Below are 17,744 nucleotides of genomic sequence, written 5' to 3' on the forward strand. Positions count from 1 at the left end.
CCGTGTAGATAGTATACACAGTAACTGTATGCAATATTCCACCTACCCTCTTGCCAAAAATAAATACATCAAACCCTCTCAGACAGTATTCCCGTGTAGACAGTATACATTAACACCATTCGGTATCGCCTCCCCCACCGAAAACTGACTCAACTCGGAATTAAAAATTTTCAACGACCAATAACAACAGCCGACTGATCCAATTTTCATTCCCTCGGCACTATTCACCCCCAAAGATTGATTCGCCCCTAAGAAAGCCTCCCCGAAGTTCCTCGCACAATCGCGTTAGATCTTCGGAGACCAAAGAAGACATTCCTCCCCGGTCTTCCAGTTCTCAGAATATTCGTGGCGAGTCCCCTGGACGCGGAAGTTATTTACGTGCGCCCTGTGGCAGCCGTATCTGCCTCACGGAAACGCGACAGAGGGGGTGACAGCGGCCAAGGGTGGACGGGGAACAGGATGAGGGGAAGGGTGAGAGGGTTAGAAAGAGGAGACGCGGCGGCCTGGACAGAACGCCGGACCTGTCCCATGTGGGTTCCGTTAATTAACCGAGTCTACCGAGTTCTATTCCTCGCGTTGTATTACCCCTCCCACCCTGACCCATGGCCGCAGAACCCTCGATGCACCTGGGGGTTGCGGAGAACCCCCATCCTTTCCCTTATGTTGGCCACACTGGCATCCACGGCGTTGGCGACACTGTGCACTTACACGCGATGCCATTTCGCCCACCGACGCTACCCTCTTCGTCGTTTATATTCCCCGTGATCCTCCCAACCCCCGTGGCTTTCGGTCGAAACCGATGGGGATGACTGGGGATGGCTTTGGTTCTGACGTGGACGTACTTTCCGTAATTTTCTGTCTCGGTGCGCGATTCGTTAACGTATCGCGACAGATATTTTTGCGATCCGAGGGTGGGCCCGAGATACGGGTATTGTGCGATTGAAGGGAGGAGTACGTGGATGGCAAATTTCGAGTGCTAGGTTGCCCTGGGGTAGCTGTGCGAGGGAGGGGAATTTTAATTAGCGGATCGAATGAAACAGTCTATTGCAAATTGCACTAGGATATATTTAGGTAAATTATTCTTCGTAGAAAATCGTAACATTTATTACGAATAATAATTATTCTTTCGCCATATTCTCGTATCTAATTTATAATTTTTAATTAATTTTTCCTGAATAATTTCCACGATCCGTTACATCCTAACATCTATCGCAAATGACGATACATGTTCCCACCGTTTCCTCGCCTAATTGATATTTGCGATCCAACTACTCAATTTTTAATACAACCATACTTAATTCCTTCTACAATTCCACGGAATCCTTTTCATCTATCCTTCGTATGCGCGGAGCATTTACGCGCGAGAGGAACGCCACGGCTAATTTTTCCAGGTAAATCTGATTCCGTGTACGCGGAATGTAAATCGAAGAGTAACCGTTGTTTCTTGTATTATCACAGCTGCCCTTTGTGGCAGGAACGAGGAGCGCCGGCTACGAAGCCGGGTTTCCTCCTGTACATTCACTTGTGTAAACTTACACTGGGCCGAGGTCTCTCTAGCCGTGCGCTGCCTTCAGAGAGGAATAACATGGAAATTCTCTGTCGCGTTTCTGTGTTACCGGAGCGGCAAAATCCACCGTGAGTGGCTGTCGTCGTCGCTTGATGACGTACCTCCATTTTTGTGCTACTTCTCTCAGCCACGTTTCGCAACGAAATACATAGAAATTCGCGCGACGAGGTAAAAAGGTAGATGAAATTAAGCCGAAATAGAGGAGCTTGGCTCCGCGATGCTCTGATTGGTACATATTTAATTAGAAGAACCCTGGATGGGGAAAATTAATAATAAAACGGTGCGTGTTGAATGCAGGAGATTCAAATTTTTGTGAAAATTTTAAGTTTTACTAGGTTTGTTTGAAGATTGACGAAAAATATGCTTTCTCGTTTCCTTTCGTTGGGGCTATGGATGTCCAAGTGAATTCATATTTTTATTTTAAATTTTAAATTTTGCTAGGTTTTTTGGACGATTGACCAAAAATTAGCTTCTTCGTTTCCTTGTGTTGAGGCTATGGATGTCCAAGGGAATTCATATTTTTAGAGATTGAGATTAATTCTTATTCTTGGAATATCTATTTTACGTATTTTATTATCGATATTTTATACATTTGCCATAAATGCATAGATATCCCGTATTAGTTACTTATATTCATTTCTCATGAACAGAGCAGAATTTCGTTTATCAAAAATAATCCAAAGACGAGGCACACTTCTTTTAGTCGAATTATTATATTGCTTGTAATTTGCCACTCGAATGATTTAATTTTCAATGAATATCATAAGCAATCTATCCGTGTAGAATTACCCTCCGCCATAGCGTTCCGCGAAGGCACGCGCCATTGCCGTATAACAAACTAACGGAAACTTAACGGTGTATCAATTATCCGCGAACTATGAACGCCACGAAGGCATCGATTCTCAATTATTATACGCGCCTGGCCGCGGATTTGCCGCAACGTCAGCTAGAATCCATTGGAAGGGGACTAATTAATTGCGCAACGTCGACCCGCCATTGCGCCTATCTCGTTGATCTAATATTACGTAGGCCTGGGCTCCAGTTTAATAGCAACGCATGAATTTCGAACGGATTCGGCACCCCAAGTGTCATTTACGTAAACACGTCGTTTTCCATCGATTCTGATCGATCAATTTTAATCGCCTTCGTGTCTCTAATCATTCCGAGGATCGTTAGAAACACGACTCTCCTTGTTTCGAACTTTTTCGGTATTCTTGGTATCACTTGGTATCACTTGCTTTACAAATTGTTAGATTTCAAATTGAAAGCGTATTTTTATCAAAATAGCCTATGTCGCTCAAGGATGGTGTAGCTTTCTACAACAGAAAATTTTTTAAAAATCTGTTCAGTAGTTCCAAAGATTAGCCCGAACAGACAAAAATGTTCCAAAAGCGTGTTTGGATCTTCTCAAGCTGAGAAAAACCACATACGATCTTAAAAAAAACCATTACTTCGAAATCGCAGACACTACAATTTTATTTATATAGATAATTTCGAGCATCATTCCAAAACAAGATTCCCCATATCCCCCAAAATTACTCCTTTATTCTTACCCCATAAATGTTTCACGAATTTCGAACAAATTCACTACCCTAACTGTCGCATCCCCTCGTCCTCCATCAATTCCGACCAATCAGTCTCTGTTTCAATCGCTCTCGTGTCTCTAATAATTTCCAGCATCATTCGAACCAAGACCTTCCTCCTCCGTATCACTCTTTTATCCTCATCGGCGAATGTTTCCTGTATCGGCAATCCAATTTCCATCCGCGCCAACGAGCCCCTCCATCGCACAATAGTAGTCTCGCGTTTATTACATCCCGATTTATTAGATCATGCATACCGGGGCATCTACCTCCGCCTTTCTTTTCTTTATTTCGTCGTTTCCAGGCTGAGATGGGAGCACGTGTTCGCCCGGATGCTCGAGTTACACGGGGTCGCGGCGACAGCTTGGCAGCGTTGGGGGCGGGGAGTGCGGGTGCGGGAAACAAAAGTGAGTCGAGTAAGACAATGCCGGTGTATCCGAGCCGAGGAAATGAGATTTATATTAATTTCTGCAGGCGTCGCGGGAATAACAGACGTCGACGACGCCCGTTGTCGTTTCCTTCACCCCCTACGACCCTCTCTATCTCTTTCTCTTCATCCCCGTGTTTCGTACCATCGGTAAACCTGCGTTCGAAGATTTGTCTGCGGGGCTAGCTCGCGATTGGAATGCAGAATCGTGTCTATAGTTCGTAGAGGCTAGATTTAAGGGGTTGCGTAACCGTTGGGTGCTCCAGAAAATGGATTCGTTTTAGAAATTTCGTTTAGGAGAGCGAGTATCGTTCAGGAATCATTTTGTAGTAGCAGAGAGAGGGGATACGGTTCTTAGACTGGTTGGAAATAGGAGATCGGTGATTAATTTTGGTTAGAATGGATTAAAATTGAACTCGGGCATTTATTATCGACATTGCATAGAAAATAATCTTTCCTGCGGTTCTTGAACCGACTAAAGGAAAGATTATAAATTAATTCGTTTCACAGTAAACCAAAATTGTCCTCCGGTATTTAGCATTGTTATTTTGCACGGGAAAGTAATCTTCCCTTAGGGAATGATTAAAGCATTCGTAGAACGATTACTCCAAATTGCATCGACGTTTGTAGAAGATATATGGAGAATGCAGCTCTGATTATTCAGATTGCACGTATAAATTGTTGCCCTCTGTGCTCGCTGATTACCCGCGATTATTTTTAATCTCCGTGAGCTCTTGCGCTCGTCGAATGAGCGACGGTAACGTTCGCGTCGCACGTGCCTGGAAATAGATTATTACCCTCCGGGGGATCAGCCGGCGCTCTGACAATAACGAGCCACGAAAATGCAATCTAAGAACGCGACGACAAATGGCGGAAAGAACCATGGAAACGCAGCCGCGCGATTTCGAACGACGAGTTTCGTTGCTTTTCGCGCAATTTTCCCTGAATTTTTTCGGCCGAATGTCTTCGAGGTAAGTTCGTACCGTTCTTGTTTAAAGAAACTTATCGCAGAAGTTCTGGATGCACGTTGGCTCTGTATCTCAGATTGGTGTCTATTCTTTTTTTATTTGGACTTTTAAACGATTCCTTTTGAAAGAGCGAGGGTTAATTGTTATTATAGATATTGCAATTGTAAATACTTTTTTTATCACTCACCAGATCATTGATTTTTATCGATTTGGAATTGACAATTCGCACACTGGATAGAGATTTAAATAGAAATAAAAATAAAAATTTATTAAAAATTTGTTCGAATTTAATGCAAAAGAAACGTCGTTATTTTCCAGTCTGCCTAGCGCCTTACTTCTTACCGTATAACAAATTCCATCACATTCTTCGGATATTTTTATATCATCCCCTCTTTTTTCCTCCCCTTTCCGTATTTCGAATTTTTATACACCTCCCTAGAATTTTAATACAACCCTCTTCTTTCTCCTCTTTCCTTCTTCTTTCGTTTCTACGAATTTCTCTTGCTTTTATACAAAAGAAAAACGGGCTTCTTTTATTTCCACGTAAAAGAAGAATTGCAAACGCAAACCAATATATCCGTTCGATTGGTTCCACGCGAAACCGCGTCTCCTCCGTCCCGCCCAGAGTTTTTCACCCGGCGTGTATATACCGGTATCGACGCACCATCCAAGAATGCATTTTCCACGCGCGGAAAGCCAGAGCGGGCGACGCAAAGCCTCCGAAGTATGCCAAACGCCGTGCTCGACAACGCCGTGAACGAGTTTACGTTTCGGCATCGAATTCCGTAACGCGCGAGCGACCTCCCGGAGCGGCGATAACGATAACGACAGCAACGCGTCCCTCGACACCTGGCGTCGGAGCATGTGCCGCTGTTTCGCGTTCAGAAACGAGAATTTCGTCCCCGACCGACGCGCCGAGGGTAATCTACGCGCTGGAGATACTTTTCGGGGTAATTCACGTTCGTTTCCGCGCGGCGACGGGAATTGTAGCTTTTCGGCGTCGCGCAGACGGCTTTCCGACGCGAAAGTTTCGGGACGAGGTTGAGGTCTCGAAACCGCCGAATCGCTGCGGGGAAAATTTATCCAGCGAGGGTCCATTCGTCGCGAATGGACGCGGTTAGTTTAGCAGTTGATCGTGAATCCACGATGTTTGAAATGTTGGATCATCGAGTAATAGGAGGTACGATGGTTAGAAAGTATACAGAGTAGGTAGCTTTATTAGAGTAACTTTTTATTGCGAGAAGCAGTAGAGAATTCCGGGAAAGTTTCATTTTTGTATTAATTCTCGCTTCGCCCCCTTCGACCTGTGCACTTGCACTAGGTAATTTTAACTTCGACATTTTCGACATTCATCAATTAATATTTAATTTTAATCGCAACACGAGTTTACCCTTTAATAAATAAATTCTATTTTAGAATTTATGTATCCGTAACTAGCTTCGACTCGAGTATTTTTGCTTCTATAAATGAACGTTGCGATGTTAACGTCTTGTAATAATTTTAATGTAATTATAATAATCTGAATCTTCTAATAGCTGTAGAGTTGTTTTCTCGAAATGGAATTCACGGTGGTTTAACGTGGTTCTTCCAAGCCTGATTGCTCCAATTGCGTGCACACAGAGAACGTCATTTAAATAAACAAATTGTTTCGCGTGTGCTCGCGTGACCTAGGTCGAATCGTTCTAGTCTCCGTCAGGATGGAATACTAACGATCTCTGATCAACCGAAATTCAGCGTCGTATAGAATTGAAACCAATTAGGGGGTTAAATTAACCTACAAGACTGTGCATTCTAAATCCAGTAGCTCGAGTCGATGGTCCCGAAGTTATATCATTCGTCAGTCAATCTAAACACGGAATTCGAATTAAAATTGACTTTAAAACTTGTCCGATAAGGTCGAATTCAGAATATAACAGAATATATACAGTCAGTCCTATAAATATAAATCTGATGTTTCCAAATAAATTTTTCATTATAGATCTATGCACATGTAAAATTTATTTATATACATGTCTATTATAGAAAATTTATTTGGTAACATCTGTCATTTAATTTAATAACATTGCTTCGATAGACATCGAGGGTAAGAATATACAGGGTGTCCCAGAATTAGTGTAAAAACCGGAAATGGGATTTGATATCTATACGGGGTGGTAGATGAGCCGATTCTGAACCACAGTTTCCTTTGCAAAAACGAAGCTTCACTCGACATTTTCGCAAAGGATAGTTCGCAATAGTTCTTCAAAATTGTCTCAGCTACTACCCTGTACAAATATCAAATCCACGAAATATAAATGTATATCAGGCTGGTGCAAATATTATTTCTCCAGTGATCGTTCTTTAGAAAATAAACTTATTCGTCATGAATAAGAATACAGCCCCTAATTCCAACGAAATAAGAAAAATACATTTAAAATTGACGAAAAGAAACAGAATCACGTGGAAAGTAGTTCGATTAAACAAACATACAATGTTTCAAAAATATTTCTTACCTTTCAAGTTTCCACCAAGAACGAAATTTCGACTCCTCTAGAATACACCCTGGGACGACTTACTAGAGCCACCTCCCCTCGTTCGGTAGCCAATGAGGTTCTCGAAGAACTTCGCACCCCTGAACGCCAGGAATGCGTCGCACGAAAGTCCACGACAAACGGCTCCATCGCAGGTGGGGCATCAATAGCTTCACCTGAACACGTGACCATAATTCCGAAGGTGCGAGAGGAAGGGTAGTACGCGTGTACACGTGCGTGAGCCGCAGGATCGGTACGGTGGCGCGCGGCAAAGCAGAACACGTGACCGGCTTACGTAACATACCGCCTATTGTAATGCCCAATGACAACGCCATATATTAGCCCCCGGGTTTGTCGGAGACGGTGTTGCTATGCACGTTGCCATGAACCCTGTGTCGGTATCCCCTCCTCTCCGTCTCGCCCCTTGGTTCCGAGGGCGCGTCCGCCAAAAGATTCCAAGTCTCGCGACGGAATCGTCCGCGCGGCTAAATTGCGTTCCCCGCGAGCATTCTGTAAATATCGCGGAGGAATACGTGACCTCCGGCCACGCTGGAAGCTCGACTTTCTTTTTCCTGGAAACCGAAACACGGGTGGAGCGTTATTAGAGTTCCAGGGGGGTGGCGGGATGAAGGTTCTTCCCAGAAGGCGGGGAAGACAATTTTTGAGACCGGATCGCAGGACCTGGGAATTGGGTTATAGAATATTTTGGAGATGAGAGAGTATTTTGGAAAATGATAGAATAGATCGATTCCATTTTGTGGAATATTATTAGTGGGGAGAGTTAATCGATTCTTTTCTGTGAGTTCTCCAGCAAAATTTCAATCCTGATATTCATATACAGTCTTTGTGTTAGGTAGGTTGCCTCGAAGGGTGGAAAAGGGTTAGAAATCGAGGTTAGAATTCGAGGGGTAGACTTCGAAGTCCGGTTCTGTTTATTTCAATTTTTGTAAAATGTTTTACAAACAGAATAGACGTTACCTCGTCTTCCACTTTATAGAATATCATAAGAGATGAAATTTTCTCAATTCTTTTGTAAAAATCCTCCAATAAAATTTCAACTCTGATATTCCAACACAGTCTTTGCGCTTTCCAGGTTACCTCAATGGGTGGAAAAGAGAGCTTTCGAAATTGTGGGTCACTGTATCCACCAGGGGTAGGTTAGAATTCCTCGAGGATCACTTCTGTTTATTTCAATTTTTGTAAAATGTTTTACGAACAGAATAGATATTACCTCGTCGATGAATTAAGTCAGCGTGGCACCGACCCCCATTCGGAAAACCATAAGTTAAAAAATCAAGAACACACACGGTGTTGCATAAATATCTGCGATCCAAGTACTCCAAGTGCAATTCCCTTAATTCCTCCCAAAAAAATGTCACCCTTGGCATTCCACTCCCCCGCTAAAAAGTTTGCAACAACCCCAAGATTTCTCGCTTCCAGTCTACGCTCTTAATCACGACGAGCGTCTCGTGCCCGGGACGAAGTACGCGTTTCCCTCGTACTCGCGTAATTACGTATGCGAGGCGACGTGAGGCTGACCGATTAGTATGCCGCGAAAATAAACCACTCGGCCGGGCGCAGTTAGAAAAAATTAGTTCCATCGGCGTCGAGGGGGCATCTGATATACAGCTCACGCAACCCTTGCCAACCGGAAGCGGAGAAGGAAGCGACTTAGTCTGGGTCGAGGCTGGCTCGCGAAGAACCCCCACCCTCCCTTCCTCTCTCTCTCTCCGGAGGGCAACAATTGTGCATTCATCGGGCCAAGGGGCACTAATTAAAACGCATTGTTTATATTCTTTCCAGGAACACTCCCCCGGGGCCCGCTCAGCCCCCGTCATCCCCTCGTCCACGTCATCCCCGGCATCGCCGTCCCAGGGGTTCTCTTACGCAAACTTCCTTTCTAACTCGTTCGAGATAAAGCGTGACGGAAGTCTCGGGGAGACCCTTCGGAAACGCTCGCGTAAACAATCGGTAGGTCTGGTCGCGTTCTAGCGTTAACTTCGTCCCCTCTGATCCTTCCGAGACACCATGGCACCCCATTCCCTTCAAGGCCGGGGGATGCACCCTGCCCCCGGGACGTCGTTTTAGGAGTTTCAATTTAATACGAATAGTTTCAGTCCTGGCGATGAAAGCCACTGGAATAAAAGGTATATCGAGATTGTAATTGTTGTGGACGATTCTGGAAGATTTCGTTAATCGTTTGTTTCATTTTTGAGGGTATTTAGGAGGGTAGGTGTTGAAATTTGATTATTATGTGGATTTGTCAAAGTGAAAGAAATACATGTATCAGGTAGACAAATTATTGTGGATTACTCTGAAAGAATCTGTTCCTCTGTAGTTAATTTTTGTGTATGTTTAAAGGGGTTGTTGGTGAAATTATATTTTAAAGTTGACTCGCCACAGAGAATTAATAAATATAATAAAATTTTAGAAAATACGTGTATCAGGTACACAAATTCTTACATCATTATAGACCACCCTAAAAGAGTTTCCTGCCTTTTGTGTACGTTGTCCATATACTTAGAAGGGTAGTCGTCCGACTGAAATTGAAAAATAAATCCAGCACAGAAAATTCTTCTCAGCATTGACTATGATAGACACACAAATTAAAGAGACCACCAGGTACCCGCACTTTCAAGTATCCACCTCAAGTATGCAAGTAAAGCACCCCCACTAATTTCAGCTACATCCCCCAAAATTTTAACCTTCTCAAGAACCATTCTCTTTTTCACTATTATCAAATTTATCTTCTTTTTATTATCGACAGTAACTACAGAAAAAAAGTTAAATTAAATTTGCTTTAAAGTCCAGCACACCGACTAAAAATATTTCGAAATTCCTTAGATGAAACACGAACGAATCGCATAGCGGGGGCTGCTGGGAAAAAGGACGGGGTGGAGATAACGTCCCCGGACTATCGGTCGCGACGTCTGTTAGCAGGGGTCGATTGAAAAATCGTCCCTTCGACGGGTCGCCGAAGGTTTCGCGCAAATTAGAGGAGAATTGGATGCAGTTCGGGGCGATACGTTTCACGGCTGCGAATTACGTTCGTGCCTGAATGAGAAAAGATGGCGACGAAGATCGAGGACGGTGGGAAGGGCGACGAGGAAAGCGGGGCAGGGGGGAGGGGTGGTGGAAAAAGAAGAAAAGACCGTCGGAATCGGATTTGCCTGGGACTTTCATTTCGTGTCTCGTAACTCGCGCCGCGAGGGGCGCGGGAGGGTTGACTTGTCGGCGACGGACGTGCCGTGCCCGAGGACTTCCTGTCTCCCGGGGAAATCACCGTCTCGATACAAATCGTAGTCGAGTTTCGAGTCACCGGGAGGAAAATTATAAACCGTTCGTCGGTTTGCAATCCGGGTTCGGTTAACGACAAATTAACCCTCCAATTTCCACCCTCGAGTGCGCTGGAAATCGAGCGAAAGAGTTATTCCAGGCGTTCGAGCCGGAAGAAGACGCTAGGTTCGTCGGACTTTTGATTTCTTAAACGGTTCTGCGAGATCTTTTTTATTTTTCGTATTATTCTCGCGTGCATCTGCAAGCGTAGCTATTACGAGAAGTCAAAAGTTTAGGGAAATTTTTCTTTCTCTCGCTTTTTTTATATATTTCATTTTCGCCGCATCCGTTTCGCCATATCTGTTTCTCTTGTTTTTCGTTATTAATTTTCATGTACCTACAATAATTATTACCATACTTGGTCTCGTCACGGTCCACCATCAAACATTTATAGTAACTCATTTTCTTCCTCGCTTTTTTTTTTTTATACATTTTATTTTCGCCAACTATTTACATTCATCGTAATTTTCGCTGAATTTTATATTGACACACAATTAAGAATCACCCTTGGTATTTCCAAGACGACGCTTCGTACCAGCGCACGATGCATATTCATTGTTGTCCTTGCAAATAATGATATTCGGGACGTGTTTATTCAGTATTTATTTATGCGAATTATTATTCTATTTGAAACGGCCCCTCTCGCGGATCGGTGCGCCGAAAGCCCCGTGCCATGGAATTCCGCCTCGTTGAACGCGTGAGTGACTCGCGCATTTTTGAGGGCGGCATTGAATACGAAACGGCGCCAAAGGAGCTGCACGTAATCGCATAGTCATTTTCCCTCGCTTCAAATTGCCAAACCGCGAGCGGGGATGTCTCGAAATTGCACGGAACAATTGCTGAGCGTGTTCCGCACATAAAACTCCCTCGAAGAAATGCTTCATTGGTAATCACCATGGGAGAGATCGATTGGCTAATGGAATCTCAATATATTTTCAGTATTCCAGGAAAGGAATTATTCAATTTTAGACCTTCCATGTTCTGGTTAAAAAATATATTTTATTTTTCGTACTTCAAAGTTTAAGATAGCAAATAACAAAGAAATATATTTTTCTTTAAATATTTCAGTGTTCCAAACTTTGAATGGAATATATCATTTGTACAAGAGTCTTACTTTTCGAGTGAGTTCATTTTCAAACAAATTTCGAGTTCACGTATAGTTGAATACGAGTTGGGGAGTCTTGTCTGGCCAATACTCGCTATTTCTACTTCGGCTGTTTCTACTCTGATTCCTAAACATTGCCATTGCCATTACCCGCTTTAATTAGATCCAACTGTTTAGGATACGGCAATACGGTGGACAGGCGAATAATATCGCGCCCCCATCAGCCTGTACAAATACTACTGCGAGTAGAAATAGCAAGTAATAGTCAAACGAGCCAGCCGAATCGTACCGAATCGTGCACTCGTGCTCCAAAAAATTTTGTAATATTACCTCGTGCAACTTTCACTCTCATTTCGTTTACCCAGCACTTCAAACTTAATTGCAAAACATCTAATTGTTCGTTAATACCCCACCCCACCACCCCCCGATGTACATTTTATAAATTTCCAAAATCGTCGACGGTACAGTTTCTTTGCCAAATCTGTCTTTTCACGCAACTACAAGGAAAACGTTACTTTCCATAACGTCTCAAATTTCTAAAAGCCACTGTCACGCGTTATGACCATTTTCGCGTGATGACGCGCGCGGAGATAGAGCGAGGCCGTTCGCAGGGGCGAAAGTACACGGTCCCCTAATAAAAGTGCCAGACGAGTCTCACCGCGTACCTTCCGCCTTTTCCCCAGCCCCTGTCCCAGAGATCCCTGCACGGACTGCGAACTACCCTTCCCTTCTTCCCTACCCTTTTTACCTCGGTGTTTCTCTCCCCCTCCCCCCTCCATTCGAGCTATCGCGTTAACAAGCATATTTTAAATTTCATCGCAGCCACTTAACGCAACTGCTGTCGTTTTCTTGCCTCGAATTGGCTGCGTGACACGCGTTGCAGGGGTCGGTTACGAGACAGGGGGCGGGCTGTAACAATTGCTCAATTACTTCTGAGCAGCGTTTGAACAGATGATGGTGGAATCCGTGCGGCGAAAGTTGGGGTTCGCTTCGAAGTTTCCGCGGGGAATTTTTGGGCTTTGCCAGCGGGGAATAGGGGAGGTTTCTCGACCGTGACTTGGTTGTCTCTTATTATCTTTGGATAGGGGATGTGTGGCGAAGTGTGACACGTGCGGATTTGTTTAATGTTTTTACTGTGTCAGTTTTATACAGTCAGTCCGATAAGTATTTCTACCCTCCATGTTTATTAAAATAACTCTGTTTAAATTAAATGATTGGTTTAATATTTTCAAATAAATGCTTCGTTATACATACGTGCCCATAATTATGAAAATAGTCCAATCGAATAAATTTAGTTTAAAATAATGCCGTGTGAAGTAACTGATAAACTCGTTATTCTTTTAAATTTATATTTTAGACCACGTTCATAATTATGTAGCTCATAATTATGATATGTATGTATAATTCATCGACGACGTTCGCTCGAGTACAATTTTATTTCGTTGAATATAAAATATAATTCAATTCAACCCTTCGCCACGATGGAATTTTACGCAACGACATTCCGCAACATATTACCATAAAATGAAAGCATACGTTATAAACTCATCGAGTGAAACTACGTCTAAAATTACAATTTTGAAAATTACAATTTTGAAAATTACAATTAAAAGCGAACGAAATGGTATTTAATAATAATATCAGAAAAACAAATGCACGTCAAATATACAATTTTACAATTTCGTAGCTACGTGAATTTGTCTGTGTTCCATGTACGGGGTGGTGTTCACTTGCCAGTATCCAATAATTTAGGGAACCATCACGTAAACTAAAATAGAAATTAGGAACGCAAAATTCAACCCTTTGGTGGAAAAATGGTAATCGCGTTCCGGCCGAATTTATAACCGTGTAAAGCGAATCAGCGTTGCGTGTCGGTTTGCTGACATGTGAATGCGCAGCTCGGGTTCGATTCCGTTAATTAATTGCACGTTTTTCGGTGGGAGGTGAGGAAGAGTGGAGAAAGGTCCATAACGGCGGGAGCGGAGCGTCATGTACCACGTTCACTCGATTCGCTCGCCAACTCTTTGGTTTCCATTCGATGTTATTTACGAGAATCAATTAATAATAATTAAAGTATTTCCGGATAGTCCGCGATTCGTTATTCTATTAGCTCTCGACTTCAATTTTCACGTCTTTGGTGAAAATTAATTATGTCAATGTGGAATTATGGATACAATATTAATTTACTATACATATTGCCAAGCCAACAGAGTATGATTTTCAGGTGTTTGATTTAAAGTATTATCGAATGGGCAGCTCGGTTTACATTCGATTATTTTATTAACCATCGACCTCAATTATCGGGTCTTTGGTGAAAATTAATGATATGAATGTGGAATTATAGATTCAATATTAATTTCCTATAAAAATTGTGGAGATAATATTAAGAAAGACAAAAATTAACATCGTCTCTGCGAATGTCAATACTTGTTTATCATTTATCATCTCACCGTCCACCAATCAATTTTTTTATCGATCAGGTACCGAAAATTTCCACACTAGATGTCAAAAGATTCTCGATAACAAGGACGATTGCATAAAAGAAAAATAAAAGAAAAACATGAAAAATAAAAACGTATTATAAATTTATTCGTTTAACGTAAAAGAAACGATTATTATTTTCTGGCCCCCCTGATATCCACCCTCTCGAGCTTCCACGCGTTCATTGTTGCCATCATTATTTCGTCAGGTCTCGACCTCAATTTCCAAGCCTCCTTTGAAAAGTTCGAACTCCGTTGCTACTTTCGTGATTGGACCCCGACGAAAAAGAATCGCGATACCTGACGTTCGCGGCGGTGTCTGATGAGGACAAACCGCACACGTGGCCCCGTAGCCAAAATTCTCTTGGCACGGTGATTTGGTACCCGCAGATAGGGGCGAAAGTACGAAACGCTGCATGACGTGCGGTGATGCAGTGGCTACGGATAAAGAGGAAACGATGCCTGCCAAGCGAAAGAGGGAAAGAGCGCGGCTTCCTCGGCACGGAATATCAGACCACGTACCGGGTGTCCTTTTAAACGAGTTTCATTCACCAGGAAAACGAACTCTCGCGCTCGGAGGATCTTTTCAAGAAATCCAACATAGGGGTGACTTTTCTAAGTATTCGACAAGGCGGAATAAAAATGATAGAAGATTACGAAAATGAAGGTGAGGGTTCATCGAATAGACGAAAATTATTTTACATCAATTCTTGGAAAATCTACGTAAGAGGTTCGAGAGACCCGTTAATATTTCACATTACTCTAAAAATAATTAAATTTCAGGATAACTTTTCTCTATGGTAACGGATATCGCAGAATTACTTGAAGTTTGGTACAATATACAGGGTGTACTTCCTAAATGGTTGGGAATAGAAAAAAAATGTTATGAGTGAAAGTTAAATGGTTTTGGATGGTGCACAACATGCAACTAATTTTATGCACTTTTGTGGATCGGTGCATCAGAAAAATGCAACTGCACTTTTTTTTCTTAAAGGAAATCTACATCTCTGACGATACAGATCCATGCAGCTTTTTGTGCTCTAGAAACAAGCACTAACATAGTTGTGCCCTAAACTCGTTCGTTACGAAGTTATCGATTGTAAAAGTGATCCAAACTATCTCGTTACGAGAGGCAACCGTTCCGTTCCCCGATTGTCTTGAATAGCAACGAGGCAGATCCACCTGGAATTCGTTCTTTTTTCCGAAGAAGCTGGGTGTCGACGCATGAGTGGGGATGAGAAGACAGAGGCAATCGGAGGGGAGGACGGAAATAGGTTTCCCTTCTTGTCGAGCGTTTCTTCTGGACGTCTGTCTTCGAGATGCGAGGAAATCCGTTCTCGCGCGACACCTCGAACTGGAAGCTTTCTGTAACGAACATGTAAACCACGTTTCACTTTTTCACCCTCCTTTCCTTTTTCCGTTTTCGGTGCTTTCGTCCGGGTAATTTCGTTTTACGTGGATCTGGTCAGGCGACTATTTTGTTGATTATGAGAATCCGACAAAAGTACTCCGATCGAATTTTCAGGGCTTGGTCGCGGTTGGCAGGCCTTGTACAATCATATAATCTATTTATAAAAGTATTTTATTTCAAATATTTTTATTTTATACACAGTATAAAAATCGTGGACGAAACCTTATCCCTATGTTTTCATTATAGCTTCGCGAAAATTTAACTATTTTCACCTCGAAAAAATGTTTTAATCGCACTAAAGGAACGAAAAATTTAGCCAGACCTAACCCGGACCAGTTTAGTACGTCTGGAGTTAAACAACCCCCTCCAACAGTTCCCAAGCATTCACACCTGAATTTTCACTTACTGGAACGGCTACTCGAAGCCATTCAACCGGTGCGACTGTGAGCTAATTAAAATGTAATTTCCCAAGAAAAATGGAGTTCTCTAACGGCACTTGAACGTTCTCCTTCGGACGCTCGAATTCGAGGGAGAATTTACCGCCGCCTCGAACGTTCCGCGTAACGTATAAGGCGCGACACGGAGCCGTTCTCTCGACCTCACGTTACACTTCTCAATTCAACTCTCATTAACTCTCAACGACTCGGATCATCAGTTGCGGCGACGCCTCCTGCGCACGCTATCAGAGAGTTACGAGCGGTAACCGATCCCTGGAAGTTCTCTGCAAGCACCAAGTTTCGAGCAAACAGGAAAGCCACCCCGGTTTTCTCGCATTGGCGCTATCTGAATATCGCGGTGGCGATCATTTCAGCCGGTATTAAATTCCTTGGATCTGGTGAATCGTCTGTTCTCGAATTACGCAGATTTTTACTCGGGGCAATTACTTTATTTTTTAAACGGATGAAGCCTATATTTTATTCTATCTTATTATATTCTATTTGAGCCCACAAAGTCACTCTTTAAAAATCTCCTAGAATTCTTATCAATTTTAATACCTACTCACGATTTCTCTCACCAACACAACAAAGTAAACAACCTACAAATTTCATCATTTCTCATTGTTCCCTATTTTAGCCGACAAAGTCACCCTCAAAAGATCTTCCTCCAATTCTTCTCAACTTAGCCCACACAGTTCTCACCTTGGCCCACAAATTTCTTCGTCGATCATTTTTCTATTTTAGCCCACAAAGTCACCCCTATAAAATCTTTCTCCAATTCTTCCCAATCTTAATGCCTCCTCTCGATTCCTAAACCCCTCTCGGACACGACAAAGTAAACAACCCACAAAATTCATCATTCCCCATTTCGCCTTATTTCAGCCTCACGAAGTGCCATCGAACCTCCCCTTCCTTCGAACATCCCCCTCCTCCATCTAACCACCCCCTCCCACCGCTACGCTATCTTCGACTCCGCCTCGCGGTTGCGGCAACCTAAAATATTAACCCATTCCTTCCCTCTCGGAAAAATTTCGCCTCGACCGATATAAATTATGAAAGCACAAGTTCGCTCCGGCGTGTAGCCGCGAGTGTACGTCCGCCCAGTGTACACGGAACGGTTCGATTCCCGTGCCAGAAAAGCAAAGCCCTTAGCGTATTTGCGAAACGCGCCGCCGGCATACGAATGTAACCGCCGCCCCGGTTCTTCTTCGTTCCGGCGGGCCCGCACAACCGCTCACGTAGCCGCGCACGTGTCCCGTGTACACGCGGCTCGAGGCCGAGGCACGCGTGTGCGTGAAGAGAGACACGCAACCGCCGCGGTTTATCCACAGTCAATAAAGGCTGGCTGTCAGCATGAATACCAAAAGCGCGGATCCGTGGCCATCCGGGCGAGGCCGGGGGCGGCGGTTCGGCCCCGTTGCGAGATTTACCGAGGCCCGTATATCATACGCACGTGCGTGCTTCACCGTTATCGTAAATACATTCGCGTGGATATGGAGTGCTCGTCCGCGCGTCCTTCTGCGCGAACGGCGCACGTACACGGCCACCGAGTGGATTTTCCCAGATACGACCGCACCGTCCAACGTGTCCTGATATCGAATTCCACGTGGAAGAGCGATGGGAATGGCGCAACGAACGCCGGGGGTGGGTCAAAGACGAAGAAACATGGTCGGGAACTCGAGGGATGAAGCGAACGTTGAAATTTTAGGGAGGGATTTCTTTGTTTTCAGTGGTTATAGGGGTCAGAGGGCGTTGCAATTTGAGTTGATTACTTTTGTATTTGGAGGTTTTGGATTCCGGTGCCATTGGAATATGTGAAAATATATGCCAAATTAGAGGGTGTGTGTGTGTGTGTGTGTGTGTTTAAGTCAGCACTTTGCAGAATTCAAGACCGATTCAAAAATACAATCCCTCGAATTC

General features: G+C 43.5%; 2 long non-coding RNA genes across 2 annotated transcripts in view; one reads left to right on the top strand and one right to left on the bottom strand.

The window, feature by feature from the left end:
- Positions 1–17,744, bottom strand: part of LOC128872114 (uncharacterized) — a 230,946-nt gene that overhangs the window by 168,591 nt on the left and 44,611 nt on the right. The gene's annotated exons all lie outside the window — the stretch shown is intronic.
- The window catches only part of LOC128872116 (uncharacterized), a 272,991-nt gene that overhangs the window by 150,487 nt on the left and 104,760 nt on the right, over positions 1–17,744 (top strand). The window lies entirely within an intron of this gene.

The sequence above is a fragment of the Hylaeus volcanicus genome, chromosome 2, assembly GCF_026283585.1.
Source record: "Hylaeus volcanicus isolate JK05 chromosome 2, UHH_iyHylVolc1.0_haploid, whole genome shotgun sequence".
In the NCBI taxonomy this organism is placed as follows: Eukaryota; Metazoa; Arthropoda; class Insecta; order Hymenoptera; family Colletidae; genus Hylaeus; species Hylaeus volcanicus.